Genomic DNA, 17,070 nt, shown 5'->3' on the forward strand with positions numbered 1-17,070 from the left:
AAATAACTCAGTTTTGTTTCTTTTTATGGCTGAGTAATATTCCATTGTATATACGTGCCACATCTTCTTTATCCATTCGTCTGTCGATGGACACTTAGGTTGCTTCCAAGTCCTGGCTATTGTAAATAGTGCTGCAGTGAACATTGTGGTACATGACTCTTTTTGAATTATGGTTTTCTCAGGGTATATGCCCAGTAGTGGGATTTCTGGATCATATGGTAGTTCTATTTTTAGTTTTTTAAGGATCCTCCTTCTAGAAAGCCGCTAGGTCCCCTCAGGATGGGGCCTGGAGACTAGAGAACATACATGTGAACACAGGGCAGGAAGAGGAGGGTGGGACAAATTGGGAGATTAGGATTGACATATATACACTACCATGTGTAAAATAGATAGCTAGTGGGAACCTGATATAAAGCACAGGAAGCTCAGCTCTGTGCTCTGCAATGACCTAGATGGGTGGGATGGAGGAGTGGGAGGGAGATCCAAGAGGGAGGGGATATATGTATACATAGAGCTGATTGACTTCATTGTACAGCAGAAACTAATGCAGGATTGAAAATCAACTATACTTCAATTTTAAAAATTAATTAATTAAAAAATTAAAAAAAAAAAAAGATGGTGGCTGGTGGTCAGGGGACCCAGCCAGGTGAATAGAGGGTTGGAATTTTCAGTCCACCCTCCCAACCCCTCACCCCAGCCTCCTTGGTGAAGGGAGACGGGCTGAAGGTTGAGTTCACTCACCGATGCCCAATGACTTAATCAATCACACCTATGTCATGAAGCCTCCATAAAACCCCAAAAGGACAAGGTTTGGAAAGCTTCTGGGTTGGTGAACAGGTAGAATTTGAAGAGGGTGGCACTCTCAGAGAGCATGGAAGCTCCGAGCCCCTTTCCCATGCCTTGCCCTATTCATCTCTTCCATCTGGCTGTTCCTGAGTTATTTCCTTTTGTAATAAACTGGTAATCTAGTCAGTAAAATGTATCTCTGAGTTCTGTGAGCCACTCGAGCACATTAATCGAACCCTAGGAAGGGGTTGTGGGATCCTCCATAACCAGTTGGTCAGAAGCACAGGTAACAATCTGGACTCGTGATGGGGTCTGAAGTAGGGGGAGGGGGCCAGTCATGTAGGACTATGGGATTTGATGCTCTCTCCAGGTAGACAGTGGCAGAATTGTTCATTGCCTGGTGGTGTTGGGAAAAACACACACAGGACATGTATGTTAGGGATTGCTATTCATGTCAGGAAGACATTACAATCTGCGTTGTAGAACAAGAACTATATGGTGGAAAATAATTGCTGAAAGAAAAGCCAACCAGATTTGAGTAATGTGAAACTTTTGTGAGTGTCACCTTGACTTTACGTGCCCACCATTTTTCTGCCAACTAAAGACAAATAATTGGTTAAATCATGTGACTTAACCAGTTTTGTTTTGTTTTTTAAAAATACCAAGGCTTTTCAACTTGACACTAAATTCCATATGATATTTTCATTAAGAACACCACACAACTGAGTTACAATTTCGGCGTTCTGCTTGTTGTTATTTGTCCTTTTTTTTAGAATGTGCTATTGCTGGGGATAGAACTCATGACTTTACTATTCAGTAGTTGTATATATGTTTTTTAAATAATTTAAGACTTGTAAGAAGTTGCAAAATAGTACAAAGGGCTCCTGTTTACCCTTCACCCAGCTTCCCTCAAGGATAATGTCTTACAAAGCCTTCATATATTGTCATACCAGGAAATTGACATCAGTATGATACTGTTAACTCAAATATAGACCTTATTTGGATTTCACCAGTTTTTTTGTTTTTTCTTTTTTTAACATCTTTCTTTTTTGGGGGATGGGGGGGAGAATTGGGACTAGTTCTAAGAAATTTTATCACATTTATGGATTTCTATAACCTCACCACACAATCAGGGTCCAAAACTGTTCCATCACCGCAAAGAAATCACCTCACGTTACTCCTTTATGTCCTTTATAGCCACACCATCTCCCTAACCCTAATCCCTGGCAACCACTGATCTGTTTCTCCATCTCTGTAATTTTGTCATTTTGAGAATGTTATAGAAAGGGAATCATACAGTATGCAACTTTTTGAGACTTTTTTTCCCCCCTCAGCATCACGCCCTGGCCATCCATCAGTAGTTTCATGTTTTAATCATTTGTTCCTATTTACTGTTGAATAGTATGAGTAGCATCTGTTGAGCTGGGGGTTTTATGTTTGTTTGTTTTTTGTTAGGTTAAGACCAAATTCAAAAAGACCAAGCCAGTAGCTGAGTAGATTCAGAAACTGGGAGCAAATAAGTTGAGCCTGGGAGGAGGGAGAAAAGCAGCAGGGCAGACTGGGGTAGAAAGCAGAATGGCATCCAGATCCAGAAGTCGAAGGATCTGGTCTGGCCAAGCCCAGACCAGGAGAGTGAGAGCTGCTGCAGAGATGTGCCAGGAATCAAATTCACAGTCTAGAACTAGGTGTGGCCAGAAAGAAGGATTAGGGGGACTGGGCCAGGTGTGAGGGGAGGTGGGTAATAAATACCTACTGGCTCCTCCACCTGTCCCTGGCTAACCCCAGGGCCTCAAGCCCACTGTTCTTCCTGAGTCTCCTGCTGTTTTCACCCTGCAGTATCTTGGGTTCATATCATGCCCAGAATAGAAATGAAGATAAGGGGTAGGGATGTGAATACCCTCATGGGTAAGAGTTTTAGGCATTTTTTGAAAGTAAAGGAAATTTTTGTCATTTGACCTAGCACATGACACAGCAGCATTCCACATCTCTGCAGTGTGGAATCTGAGGTGATTTGGCTCAAATTCCAAAGCCTTTTAAAAGCAGGGAAGAGGGAAGAAGTAGAAACTGGAGTTTTAATTCCAAGTGTATGATTAGAATCAACAAACCCGTATTTGAGCAGTTAGCCCAGATCCAATTATAAAGTGATAGAAGGAATAGGACTTGCGACAAATTAAAATAAAAGGCACCTTTGTAGGAGTCATCATTTGATATTATGGTAAATAAATTCTGCAGATATCTATGAGCTGAGGTCTCACCATTAGAACAGCTGCACCTATTAAATGCTGCCTCAAAAAATGTTTCATTGATTATTTTCCCCTCACTTTCAAGTTCAGGAACGTAGCAGTGTGTGGACCCCCATTTATGCTCCTTCCATAAAACAGCAGAGATTATTTGGATTTACGTTGACTAACAACAGAGCCCTTGTTGTCCAACAAACCTCATTTTCTTCAACACCACTGGCCAAGCTTTCTACAGCAGAGCTCTTTGCCCATTTAAATAGAGTCCAGTGTTCAGGGGTCAAGTTTGCCAGTTAAAAGGCTACTCTAAGAGGGGATGCTTGGGCATGGGGTTCCATGACACAGAAGCTCTCTCTACTTGATATACATGATGCAAAATTAGAACATTGGAAGGAAGTCAAGCCATGTGAATTTTATTTGAACGAGCTGTACATCACCATCATGCCCCACCCTTAGCCAACCCTACATAATTATACGTGATATCTTCTGCAGAACTTAAGACATTTTCACATTTGACCATGCTACTGAAAAGAACAGACTGGACTGACAATGAACAATGGTGATACTGACTTGATAGGCACCTGATATTATTATATGAACCTACATCTTCAGACACTGGCAAATTCACTTTATGGAATTCTAGTCCTGATTGTGTTGCCAAACTAACTCTAGGACCATAGCAGGTTTTAGCCGTATTTTTTTCATTTGTAAAATAAGTAGTTTGACTCAATATCTCATGTCCGTTCTACCTCTATATCCTCCTAGGCTTTGTGTCTTGATGTGCCTTGAATGTGACTGATTAGTGTGAAGGGAAAAGCCCTAAATTGCCATCACTCTCAGAGTTGAGTGCTTGCATTCATATTATTTCTGTGAGCTAGAGGAAGACAGCGTTAGCTTGTCTTTATAAATGGGGAAACGAAGAATAATAATAGTGGCAAACACCTATATAGGTTTTACTATGCGTCAGAAGTAGTTCTGAGCACTTTACAAGATTTAACTCATTTTATCTTGTTAATAACCCCGTAAGGAATGTACTGTTATTATCCCTATTTTACAAGCAATGAAACTGATGACCAGAGAGGTTAATTAGTCTGTCCAAGGTCACATGGCTAATAAATGTCAGTGTCTGGCTAGAAGGCATGCAGTTTTCCTCTTCTGAGTGTCTGGTGGTGAAGAATCTTTAGGCCTGGGAATTGGAGTCAGAATCTTTACAACTGAGTTATTCCTAGGCTTAAAAAAAAAAAAAATCCCAATCTAGAGGATGCACTTCACACCACTTTTGGGTCCTAAAATGATAGAGGAAAAATAGGAAGACAGTGTGGGACAGAGAAAACTACTTTTACTTTTGAGGCAGAATGTACGGACTCTACCTTCGTGGTATATCCAGACACATGATATCCGTACATCTATTATATAACCTTTAATTGCTTTTTCCTTGCAGTGAAAAGCAATCATTTTATAAGTCCTGGTTAGGACATATTGGTGAAAGGGTCCCTGAATTTCCTGCATAAATGCTCCAAACGCCCCTGGGCCTCTTAGCTCTGCATGTGAATCATGGACTTCTTCTAGGCAGAATCAATATCCCTGGGTTCAGAGTTAACTAGTCCCAGGTCTGACTGTCCTTTGCTGGAGGGTTCCTGCCAGTGCAGCCCTTGCTGGCTCCCCCTGACCTCCAGGACTCTGCACCCTGTGGCCCTATCTGACACCCGCTGCTTTAGCTGACACCCCCTCGCTCACCCGACTACAGCAGTTGCCAGACCCCCTCCTGGCTACCAGAACTACTCTCCGTGGGTCCCGTTCTCACCTTGGATCCAGGTCAGCAAAAATGAGTATAACTACTTTAATCACGCTGGCCAAAAACAACAGCAGGCAGGCAAAAAAGCAGAAAGTGTAGAGGATTTCATAAAATTTTAGAAATGTTCATGTGTCCCAGATCCATAAAGAGTAATTAAGTGAAAAGGTATTCCTAAATTTCTCATCTCCTTTTGGAGATGGTGTCATGAAGGCTAATGGAGCTCTCTGACCGATGCCCGGTGCCCGTCCCCAGGTCAGCCCTAGGAGGTGGCTGGTGCTCTCCACACTGTATTTCTTTAGCCATCTTGCTCTCCCAACCACTCCCTTGCTTTTCTGGTGTCCTGAGGTGAATATATCTTCCCTCCCTTGTCAGCTCTCACCTCTCTCTCCTAAATTACATTCTATTAATAAGTGTGCACTCTAAAGTTCAGAGAACAATGATTCTCAACAAATTTTCTCATAAAATATAAAACAATCTCCCTTTTCTGAAAATATGTAGGCTCTGGGGGTTTTAGTAGTTCTGAAAAGATGTTCCAGGGCAGCTCCAGTGACAAATTTAACCCTGAAGAGAAAATCTCCTGCTCTGCTCCCTTGTTGCTGAGCCTACCCCGAAGACATCATTGCTTAATTAGTTCTTCTGGTGTAACATAAATCTTGAGAAACTCGTTTGATGCTACTGTAGCTGTGGTAAGTACTCTAGCAAGCTTCCCCCTATTTTTCACTATTAATTAATGAACTGTTATTTAAGGTATTGCTGACTTAACGGGGTTTCCACGTCAGGAAGTTCTACTAACAGTGTGAAAGTAAAACATAACAAAATAGAAGCACAGAATACATTTTATTGGGCAAGATGGATGAGAACGAACAGTTGTCCCATCAAATCCTTTAAGGGAGAATTCTGAATGTATGTTACAAATGAATTAATGTGGGAACATTGGCTGGTTAGCCGGTGGTGAGGTTCGGCTAGTGGTTCCATTTAGAAGCATTCCGTTCCCCAGAATTGCTGTCGCAGTATGATGGTTGCCATTCCAATTTACTGGTGTAATAAGATTGGCCCAGATCTCTGTGACTAGTGCGCTGTACTTAGCATCTAAACATGATGTAATTTTCAGAGGAACCTCCTGAGTTGTTGGCTGAAAACTGTGTCAGGGTGGTGACAAACTAGGAATTAGGGGCATTACAAAAGCTTAAGTAGATGTACTTTGTCCCAGGCTTGTCAGTTAGGGTTTTGTTTCTAAAGCTGAGAGAACTGCTGGATCAAAGAAGATAGAACAAAACTGATAAGTCCCTCAGTAGCACCAGGGGAATCCATCACCTCTATCAAACCGTTACCTGATGAGCCAAGGTTTGTGTAAATCCTGTGTCGACTGAAGTTTGGCGATAGTAATGTTCTTAATCAGTTCCTTTACATGGAACCACTTACCAAAGCTACCAGACACTGCTGATGCTGCTTGGGAACCTGTCCTAACAACAATAGCACATGGAGTTTGAGGGGCTTGAGAAAGGTGGTACAAGGTGAATCAGCTTGCCAGGTAGCAAAATAATTTGGCTGGCTACAAAAACTAGGCTGGTAGAATAGTGGTGTCGGTTTGTGGAGAAATATTGTGGTTGGTAGGACCGAAGTGGTTTCCCAAGAGAATCTGAGATGTCCTCTGGAGGGCTGGATGGCAGCTGTTAGAAATCAACTGCACCAATCAAAACATCTACAAACAATAAATGCTGGAAAGAGTGTGGAGAAAAGGGAAACCTCGTACACTGTTGGTGGGAATGTAAATTGGTACAGCCACTATGGAGAACAGTATGGGAGTTCCTTGAAAGACTAAAAGTAGAGCTACCATATGACCTAGCAATTCCACTTCTGGGCATATATCTGGAGAAAACCTTAATTCAAAAGGATCCATGTATCTGATGTTCATTGCAACACTATATACAATAGCCAGGACATGAAAGCAACCTAAATGTCCATCGACAGAGGAATGGATAAAGAAGATGTGGTACATATATACAATGGAATATTACTCAGCCATAAAAAGGAAAGAAATAGTGCCATTTGCAGAGACATGGATGGACCTAGAGACTGTCGTACGGAGTGAAGTAGGTAAGAAAGAGAAGAAAAAGTATTGTATAATTTCACTTATATGTAGAATCTAGAAAATGGTACAGATGAACTTATTTGCAAAGCAAAAACAGAGTGACAAATGTAGAGAACAAACTTATGGATACCAAGGGGGGAACAGAGGGTGAGATGAATTGGGAGATTGGGACTGACATATATACACTACTATGTATAAAATATATAACTAATGAGAACCTACTGTATAGCACAGGGAACTCTACTCAGTGCTCTGTGGTGACCTAAATGGGAAGGAAATCTAAAAATCTAAAAAGGATATATGTATACATGTAACTTTGCTGTACAGCAGAAACTAGCACAACATTGTAAAGCAACTATACTCCAATAAAAATTCATAAAAAAAGAACGAAAGAAAGAAACCAGCTGCACCAGCAGCATGCTGGTTAAAAAACCCTTCTCCACGAAAATGTTTATATGACAGTGAGCCATTATCTCAACCCCATCTTTGGAACTCTGCCTGCCTCTGGTGTTTATGTTGGAGATGGGAGGTAATAATGAAAGAGCAAGATAATCTCATAATACACTTGTTCCATCAGGCCTGCCTTTTGTAGCTCTGATGGACTAAGAAAGAGAAGAGAGAGAGACCCTGAATCCTCTGTTTGCCATACTGCCACCCCCATCCTCCACCTCTATAGGTCCCCAAGTACAGAGGATGCTGTAGACCAGGGGTCAGCAAACTTTTTCTGTGAAGGACCAGATAGTAAATATGCTAGGCTCTTGGGGCCACCTATGGTTTCTGTTACATATTCTTCTGTATTATAACCCTTTTGCAATGTAAAAAAAAAAGCATTCTTAGCTCACCATTCTTTGCTATACAAAAACATAGTCTGTCCACCCCTGCTGTAGACCTGTACAGCACAAGAGTGCTGTACACTCTTGGTTACTAGCGAAAAATAAGTCACCAAATGTGGATGTGGTCTCCTTCCCTGATGAGCTGGGCTGCTCTTTGTTTAGCATCACACCAAGGCTAGAGGCAGGCTGTAGCTACCTACTCCATTCTTTCCTGGTCAGCACACATGCTCATACCCTGGTGATTGCTATTGCTGGGAGTATGAGAGTCCTTTGTGTCAGAGCCAGGACGCTTGTGTCTTCTACTTGCATCCATGAAACCACTAGGCTAATTTATTAGCTTCCAAGCAAGGTAAAAATCTCACAGTTCTTGAGAGAAGCTGGAAGGAGAGAGAGAGTAGGGAAAGGGGACGTGGGGGCAGGAGATGATACAAGATAAAACATTACAGGGAAGAGAGATGATCCAAATGAAGAGATCATTTTCCATCCCGACTACATGGCCTCGTTTTTAAGTCTCCAAAGTTTCCATTTTGTCCTTCACAGAATCAGAGCTCTTCCCTGCTGGGTGAAATGAGGGAGAGTCTTTGGCTCCCCCTAGAGGCTAGAGTTTGCCAAGGACAGTTAGGTGCCTAAAACAGAAATTGTAATCTCCTATTGCCCTTTGTTGTAAAGCAAAAGGAAATCTGACCATGACTAGATTTTACTCACATGCCCCAGGGATTAGGTATAATTCAAGTAAAAAGAGAATTTATCCTGTAAAGTAGGAGGGAATATATATGTGTATGTATGTATGTATGCATATATATATATACACACATACATATGAAAAATTGACACTGAATATAATTGTGAATGATTAGACATTAGTGACCGTCGTAATTGTTGAAGTGCAGAGAAAAAGTTGGATCTAACACAGAAGGGTTAAATAGTGTTAAAAATTTTCCCCCCACATTCTAGGAGACTTCTCTTGTGGTGTGACCGAGTCCAAACGCATTCTGCTCGCCACACAACAGGCCAGTAAATCAGGAGATGAGGTGCTGGGGCAACGAATAACGACTTTATTCAGAAAGCCCAGCGTCTGCAAAGATGGTGGACTAATGTCCTAGAGAACCATCTTACTCAAGTCAGAATTCGGGCTTCTTTTATACTAAAAAGGGGAGGGGGTGTGGTTGGTTGCTGCAGACTTCCTGGTGTTGGAATCCTTTGTTCTTGCAGCTGTCCACACAGCTCAGGTCGCCATGTTCCTGTAAACCTCCAGCAAGATGAATGTTATACACTGTTCTGCAACTTTTTATCTCTATATGGATGGAAAAGTGTTATATCCTTAAAGGTCAGCCCCTTGAGAATGGGCTATCCTGTATGTTTCAGGCTAAAGGAAACATTCTTACCTCAAAGCAATAGAATACAAAGGTTAAAGTAAAAGAAACAGATCTACTATGGAGTCAGATTTGTTCTTCCCTATTACAGTGGGACTTGATTTGCTGATGGGATACTCTTAACACTAACCCTGAGTGTGCCAAACTTTAGAAAAATGATCTATAATTGTATTTTATATTGCTAAACAATTAAGACTTAAGATCTAAAATATACATAACGTATTATTTCAAAAAGCTGAAATTGGAACTTTTAAAATGAAAACTAACCATACAACCAGAGGTTTAATGAGTCATTCTCTTTGGGAAACTCAGTGTGCGGGCCACTAAGAGAGACAGAGTTAGAATCAGTAATAAAGGCAATAGTCAAATCCCGTAAGGTTTGTCCGACAGCACCCCTGCACCTTTGTCAGCATGTCTCTCTTGGGACGGGGCGGATCGCAGTTGGGCAGGTGACAGCGTTGTCCTAAGTTCTGAATGAGCATGAATGTAGCACAAAGCCCTCAGATCCCAACACGCAACACTGCTCTGCTTATCTGCACACGCAGCTGTGAGGCTGTAGCCTGGCCCCAAGAAGCAGCTTGTTATTTGTGACAACCCTGTGTGCACGGTGCCTTCTTCCCCTACACCCACCCCCAGTGAGTCAAAGTTTAACACATTTAGTCTCATCTGTGCTGTGAGATTTAAGTGATCACTGATTTCACGCACTGCAGGGTCTCAAGATAGGAAAATGGGAGGGACCTGGAGGGTCTCAGTTTGGGGGAGGGCGGTCGTGCAGAGAAAACCTGGGTAGTGAATTTGCTACCCAGTTTCCCAAGGAGAGCTGTGGTTCTCTTGCATCCTGCCTCTGAGCTTTATTAATCAGCCCCAGTGCGGTGGGCGTGCTCCAGAGGCCATGGAATTTATGTCCTCGTGCTCTTCCCTCTAGGAGCTAATGAATATACTTTCCTTGGGGAGAAAGTGCTCTCTACCTGTTTCCCCTCCTTGTAGTCATGATCAAGACTCCCATCTTAGAACCAAATCACCCACGACCACCACCACCCATAAAACACCCTCTTCTTCATTTCTGCTCCCCACTTACTTAATTCCTCTCCCTCCCCTACTTTTAAAACCCACTCATCAAAACAAAATGAAACAAACCCCCCAAAAAAATCCTTCCTGTACTTTTCTGGAAAAAGACTTGAAGTCAGAGGGAAAACTTTCTAGCTTGTTTCTGCCCCTGCCCCCCGCCACACACTGTTTTTAGGGCTGGAATTAAGGAAGGAAAGGAGAATGCCTTAATGGATGTGCTCACTATGTTCTTCCTTTGAAATGATTTGCAGTACTAAAAGCATTATTAACAAACCATTCTGATCTTCCTCAAACTGAAAGTGGAGAAATAGTTATGATTCTTAATACTGTATTCCTCATAATCTGAGTATCTCAGTGAATGAAATGTTTTTAGCAGTGTTTTAGGGACTATGCTATTACAGATACATGTTATTGTATAACAAACTACCCCAAAACTTAGAGTGGCTTTAAACAAAACCCATTTTATTATACCTCACATTTTTGTGGGTTAGGAATTTGGACCGGGCTTGGCTGGGTGATGCTTCTGTTCTTCGTGGTGCCATCAGCGGTCACTCAGTAGTGTTTGGCTGGCAGATGGACTGTTCTCGAGGGTCCAAGATGGCTGCCATCTTGGCAGGGCTCAGCTGGGCCTGTGGAGGATCGCACCCACTTGTGACCTCTCTAGCATGGCATTCTCAGGGGAGTCAGACTTAGATGGTTGCTCAAGGATCCAAGAGCAAGTGTTCTAAGAGCAAGGTCTATACGACCTTTTATGACCCAATATTGGAAGTCACACAGCATCACTTCTGTCATACTCTGTTGGTCAAGTGTTTACCCAGAATCAAGGAGAGGCAACATAGACTTCACCTCCTGATGGGAGGAATGTTGAGGAGTTTGCAACCACCTTGTATAATCACATGCACAAAGGAGACAGCTCTATTCTGTTCCATGTTAGAAATTCATTTTGTGAGACACGGCTTAGTAAATTAATTTTCTTCTGTTAGCCATTTTTCAGACTGCAGTATGTCCAAAATATTGTTCTCACCATTTGGAGTTTTATACTAGTGGCTCCCAGTCTTTTAGATTTTAAAGTCCAGTTTAAAAAAATTAGGTGGATTGACATAGGGAAACCAACTTTTTATTTTGCTAGGGAAGGTCATTTAAAAAAATAATAATAATTTCAACAACACACACTACTCAATATACTCACTATCACTTCATGAAACAAAAGGCATGTTCACAGCAAAATAACAGGAAGGACATAGGCTTAATAAATGACCTTCAAGTTGAATAAATTTATCTTATGAAAAAAGCATACTATTTTCCTTATTTTTCTCATTTCACTATAGGCTGGTGGAAACTTTCTCATGAAGTCTGTTCTCTAGATGTGCATTTGGGAATCATTCTTCTAGACAAAATTCTCAGGTGTGCCATTCATCACATTTTCTTAGGACATTCAAGGTCTTATGGTTAGAATTTCAGATTTACATTAGTTCCATCAATTGCACAGCTGTATCTGAGAGGTACTAGGGTTTGAGTTAAACCGCCTATGTTAAATTCAAATGAAATTAGCTAGGTTTTAATGAAATTAGCTAGGTTTTAATGAAATTAGCTAGGTTTTTACTAGGGTTTGAGTTAAACCACCTATGTTAAATTCAAATGAAATTAGCTAGGTTTTACTGATTATTTAAAATGTGTCTAGAACAATATAGTCTCAAGGACTTTCAGAATAAGATGCTGTAAGATTTGTTACCTATCAGAGATCAAATTGCAAATTAGCTCTAGAGGTAAGACTGATGCACATGAAATACTGACAAAAGAATACAATTCAGAATGTGGGTGAGAATATGTCGAAGTTACTCATGAAAACTAAAGTAGTTTGGGGCGTTCTCACAAAGAATGTGGAGGCAAAGTTCAAGGTACAGGATTTGGATGAAAGGCAAGAGAAAGATACTTCAGGTAAAGTTAAGTGGATAAGGGTTCAAAGATAAGAATGACTATGATGTGTTTAGGGGATATTGAGGGATTGGGGGTAGGTCGATTTTTAACATGCCTTGCCTTAGAGGAGAAAATAAAATGAATTCAACATTCTTTGGGGTTTTTTTCTTGTTTTTGAGACATAATATAATAATTGGGGCTTCCCTGGTGGCGCAGTGGTTGAGAATCCGCCCGCCGATGCAGGGGACACGGGTTCGTGCCCCGGTCCGGGAAGATCCCACGTGCCGCAGAGCAGCTGGGCCCGTGGGCCATGGCCGCTGAGCCTGCGCGTCCGGAGCCTGTGCTCCGCAACGGGAGAGGCCACAACAGTGAGAGGCCCGTGTACCACAAAAAAACAAATATATATATATATATAATAATTGACTAAAATTCCTACTTTTTTCTTATTCTCAAAGTGATCACGTTTTTTCCTTCCTAATCTGAGAAGCAGATGGCTAACTGCTCATGCTAAACCCAAATCATTTATAATCATAACAAGAATAATCAGCCAGTAAATAACAGCTTCTGTACTATGGATCAACACCTGACTATCTGGATGACCTTTCCTGAAACACCCAAGTGTACTTCTGACAGTTGGGTTGAGGAACCTTTGTGTGATGTTTCATCCCTAATGACAAAATAAATCTCAAGTGTCAAAAAGTGCTGCCCTGAATTCACCTCCGCTTCGCCAGCAGTAATGGACTAGGACCAATGTCCATTAGTCCAAGGCCAATCCTGATATTTATTCACTCATCTTCCTGGACTGACAGCTTAGGTACTTGCCTATTTGAGGAAACAAAAGGTCATGTCGGAGCATCAGAAATTGACTACTGAATTTTCTCTTTAGATCGTTATTGGAGTCGATTACAATCTAGTCTGGTTTTTATTTTGGTATCTGCCACCTAAACTTAAACCAACAGCAACAAAGAAAATGTACACATAATTTCCCAAGAGAGAGTCTTGGAGGACTTGTGTGATAATTTCCATCAATATTGACGAAGCACAGTGTGATCTTTGAGTCCATTTTCAGACCTATTTTCCAGCCGTGCACAGTCACGTCCCCAGAGTCTAGAAATGGCCTGAGATAAGCTACAGGAGTTCTCCTCTTGCAGGCCTTCTGTTGCTTAAAATATCAAAAGATGTAACGTGGACATCATTGAAAAATTATTTTCTTGTTCTGTTCCTCTAAAATACCAGTTCCTTTTGGATTTTTATGCTTTATTTGTTCACTGTGCTGATATACAAGAGACATCTCTGAAAAAAATCCTTTTATTGCTTGCAGTTATGCTTATACTTAAGATTAATAAATTTCTCATAAGCCTGGTTTTCATGGATTTTCTGGAAATAAGACACATGATAAGTACTCTTCTTCCTAAATAGCCCACTCTTTTGGTAACAGAAGCCCTTTGCTATTCTCTGTTATGTTTGTGGCTCTGGTTTCAGGGCAATGGTGTCCATATTAGCGTGCTTGATGTTTTCCTTCTGTCACTTTTCACTGCTCTCCCATACAGGTGTGTTTGTTCTAGTTTTTCTCCCAGCCCAGCAACACTGTGCCCCTTTGCTCCTGTGATCGGCACTTGTCCTAGCTTCTCCCGCTGCCTCTGTGTCCTCATTGCTTCCCTGCTTTAGTCTCCTGTCCCCTGCTTTCATCATTACTGCTGCTCTGAGATTGCCCCTTCAGAGACCACTGGTGACCTCTTCCAAGACAAGCCCAGGGCTTTTCTAAGTTCCCGGCACGGCTACCGGCAAACTTTTGCTCAAAGCAGGGGTCTGCCCACTATAGCCCACAGGCTGAATCTGGCCCTCTGCCTGTTTTTGTCGTTAGTTTTATCGGAACACGGCCCTGCCCATTTACTTACATGTTATCTATGGCTGCTTTGGTGCTGTAACATCAGAGTTAAGTAGTTGAAATGAAGCAAGTGACATTAATACCCAACTTGGGAACCAACCCATCAGTGGCTCCCCTTTTCTATGTTATTAATTAAAATTGGGATTGACATATATACACTAATATGTATAAAATAGATAACTAATAAGAACCTGCTGTATAAAAAAATAAGATAACATTCAAAAAAATTGTTTTGGCGTTTTATTTAAGGATTTTCTCTATCCAGCTTAATTGTACTTCTCCACACGTCCAACCCAGCCACTTTAACTAGGCTGCTTACCCTGCTCACCTTCCAACTTACTGGTGCTATTTCCCACTGCAGACCTTCCCCAGCGCTGTTGTACATGTCTGAGTGTAAGCAAACATGCCATTCTGCCCATCTCCTTATTCATATTCTTCTTGGGTTTTTTCTGAGGCTCAACTCAAGCCCTGCTTCCTTCATGAACTATTTCCTGATAATCAGCTATATTCATCATCGCTTTATGGATTTGCATCTACTGCCCTATTCTGCCCTGTTACACATGATATTGTGAGGGTTACTGATGTGAACTTCTTCCTCGCATGTTTAAGACATTGGCCCTGTCACGGCTGCCCCCCTCTTGGACGCCTTCTCTTTATTAATTTTATTGTGACCTGTCCCAAGCCCGACCCCTCAGTGTCAGTTCCCACTCTTCCTTGCCTCGCCCCTTAGTTTACAAGAAGTGTGAGCCCTGACTACTAACAGTACTTCGAGCCTTGCCCCTCTTCCCCAAGTCTACCATGCCCCAGCCTTAGATCAGGCTGCGTTCATTCCTTCCCTGGGCTACTTCTCAGTGATATTTCAACAGCTGGTTTCTTTCCAGGGCGGGGACCAGGGTGAGGAGAGTGAGGTGCCTAGAGCACAAATTTAAGGAAGCACTCATTCTCAGGGCTGTGCAAATGCAGAGTTAGCACTTGAGAGTGAGTGCTTCCTTAAATTTTGTGCTCAGGGCACCTCAGCACTTGATTGCCTCACCCTGGTTTGGGCCTTCCCCTCCCCTCCCCTCTCCTCTCTCTTTCCCCGGTGCAGTTTATCCTCCACAGGGCTGCTGAAATGATCTTTTCAGGTGTGGTTGGTGTCCAGTATGTTTTTGAGTTTCCCGAAGGATAAAGGCCACCTCTTTGGGTGGCAGCGTGTCTTCTGGCCTCATCTCTCGCCACACTCTCCTCTGCACATGAATTCTGCAGTCCATCCATCCTGAACCACCTAGAGTCCTCTTAGTGTGCTGTGCTTTGACACACCTTCAGAACTTTGAACTTAATCTTCTTCCCTCCCCTGGAATTTTCCCCTCTTACTTGGAGAATTCTTTTTCATTGTTCAAAACTCAGCATGATCCACCATTACCTTCTATGGGGAGCTTTCCAGATTCCCTGGAATTAATTAAGTCTCTCCTTCCTTTTCCCCCTTAAGCATAATGTACTCACCTTAATTATAGCATGTGTTTCATTTAATGGTAATTAATTTTTTGCATGTTTTTAATCTCCCAGGAAACCAAAGGTTCAGAGCCCAGGGCTTCATATTAGAATAGTTTGGGGAGTTTTTTAAAAGTACTGTTGCCTAAGCCCTACCCCAGAACCAGAATCTCTGGGTGTGACCCGGGCATGAGTGTTCTTTTCCCTAAAGCTCCCAGACAGTCTGATGTGCAGCCATGGTCTGAAACCACCACACATGGCTGTGAGCTGCTGAGCGGGAGGGCCTTGTCCCTTCCCTGTTTGCGGACCTCTCCTCCCTCCCCTTTCCTCATACCATACGAGACGCCTGGCTTTCCACAGGAGCTCAACTAAGAGCTGTGGAATGAATGATCACCTGCTTCATTGGTTGGCTCAGTGATGGGCTATTGAAGAAAGGGCTCAGTTAATTACCACCTCTCTCCCTTAGCACAGGCCTGGGAGTGGCGGAAGTCTGCGGAGACAGGGATCCCACTGGTGTGGAACTGATGTGTGATATCCATGGCACACCACAAAGTGACTCGCTGTAATGCTCTTAATTCCCAAGACTTGTTTCTTTATTGCTTTGCAAACGAAGGGGGCTATAATTGCCCTTTTAGGGGACTGCAGAGCCATACATGCAAAAATATTCTTTATGCAAAAATATTTAAATATCTCTTTCCCTATCCAGTGAGCATGCTGTATACTGGCCATTTGAGGAAAGATTTTAGAAAATAGATTGGGCTTTCTTTTCAAGACTGTCCTTCTGCATTTGGCTCACGAATTCAGTGGATGTGTCCTTGGGCCTTCGTAGGCTGTTTGGTGCCCAGGTGGACTTAAGCAACAAGTGGTAATTATCCTTGATATGGCATTACCTGCCTACACAAGCAGCTACATCAGTCTGCCTGGACCGACAGACTTAAATGTCAGACTTTCCAAATGTAAAGTCAGAGATGTGCTGTAGACTGTGCCTGATATTTGTAGTTCCTTCTGGCAAAGGTGCGCTGACTTGTTGCAAATGTTCTCTATTGCAAATTAGAGTTTTGGTTTTTTTCACTTGTCCATGTGCCTTTGATATTAGTACTTTCTTTACTTTTATTTGATTTTCCGAAAGTCCACAGATGCATTTGAACACACAATGGCCCTTACCTGTGGCTAGTAAAAATAGTAGTAATTGGAAAAACTCAGGGGTTGGTTTTAGGAGAAGCATATTGATTATTTACTTAAATAGTTTCAAGTTGCAAAAGAATAAGTCTTTGAGATTAAAAAAATTAGATTACACTTCCAGAGCTGTTTCAGGTGGCTTCTATTCAGAACTTGAGCTGAGGGAGGCCAAAATCTGTCATTTTACTTCTACACCACTCCAGAGCCCCTCCCCTTTTTCCTGTTGCCTGTTTTCCATCACCATTTTGTTCTCCCCTTTTCTCTCTTTACCTCACACCAATAGTTATATTAGTTGTTGTTTCTTTATTGAACAACTGTGTTTCACACAGTGCTTAGTGCTTTAACCCATTTAATCCCTCAAAGACCCGGTGAGAGGGGCTTCCCTGGTGGCGCAGTGGTTGAGAGTCCGCCTGCCGATGCAGGGGACACGGG

General features: G+C 42.2%; 1 protein-coding gene across 1 annotated transcript in view; it reads left to right on the plus strand.

Moving 5' to 3' along the window:
• SV2C (synaptic vesicle glycoprotein 2C) overlaps positions 1-17,070 on the plus strand; it is a 191,956-nt gene that overhangs the window by 50,813 nt on the left and 124,073 nt on the right. The window lies entirely within an intron of this gene.

The sequence above is a fragment of the Physeter macrocephalus genome, chromosome 8 (assembly GCF_002837175.3).
Source record: "Physeter macrocephalus isolate SW-GA chromosome 8, ASM283717v5, whole genome shotgun sequence".
NCBI classification, from domain to species: Eukaryota; Metazoa; Chordata; class Mammalia; order Artiodactyla; family Physeteridae; genus Physeter; species Physeter macrocephalus.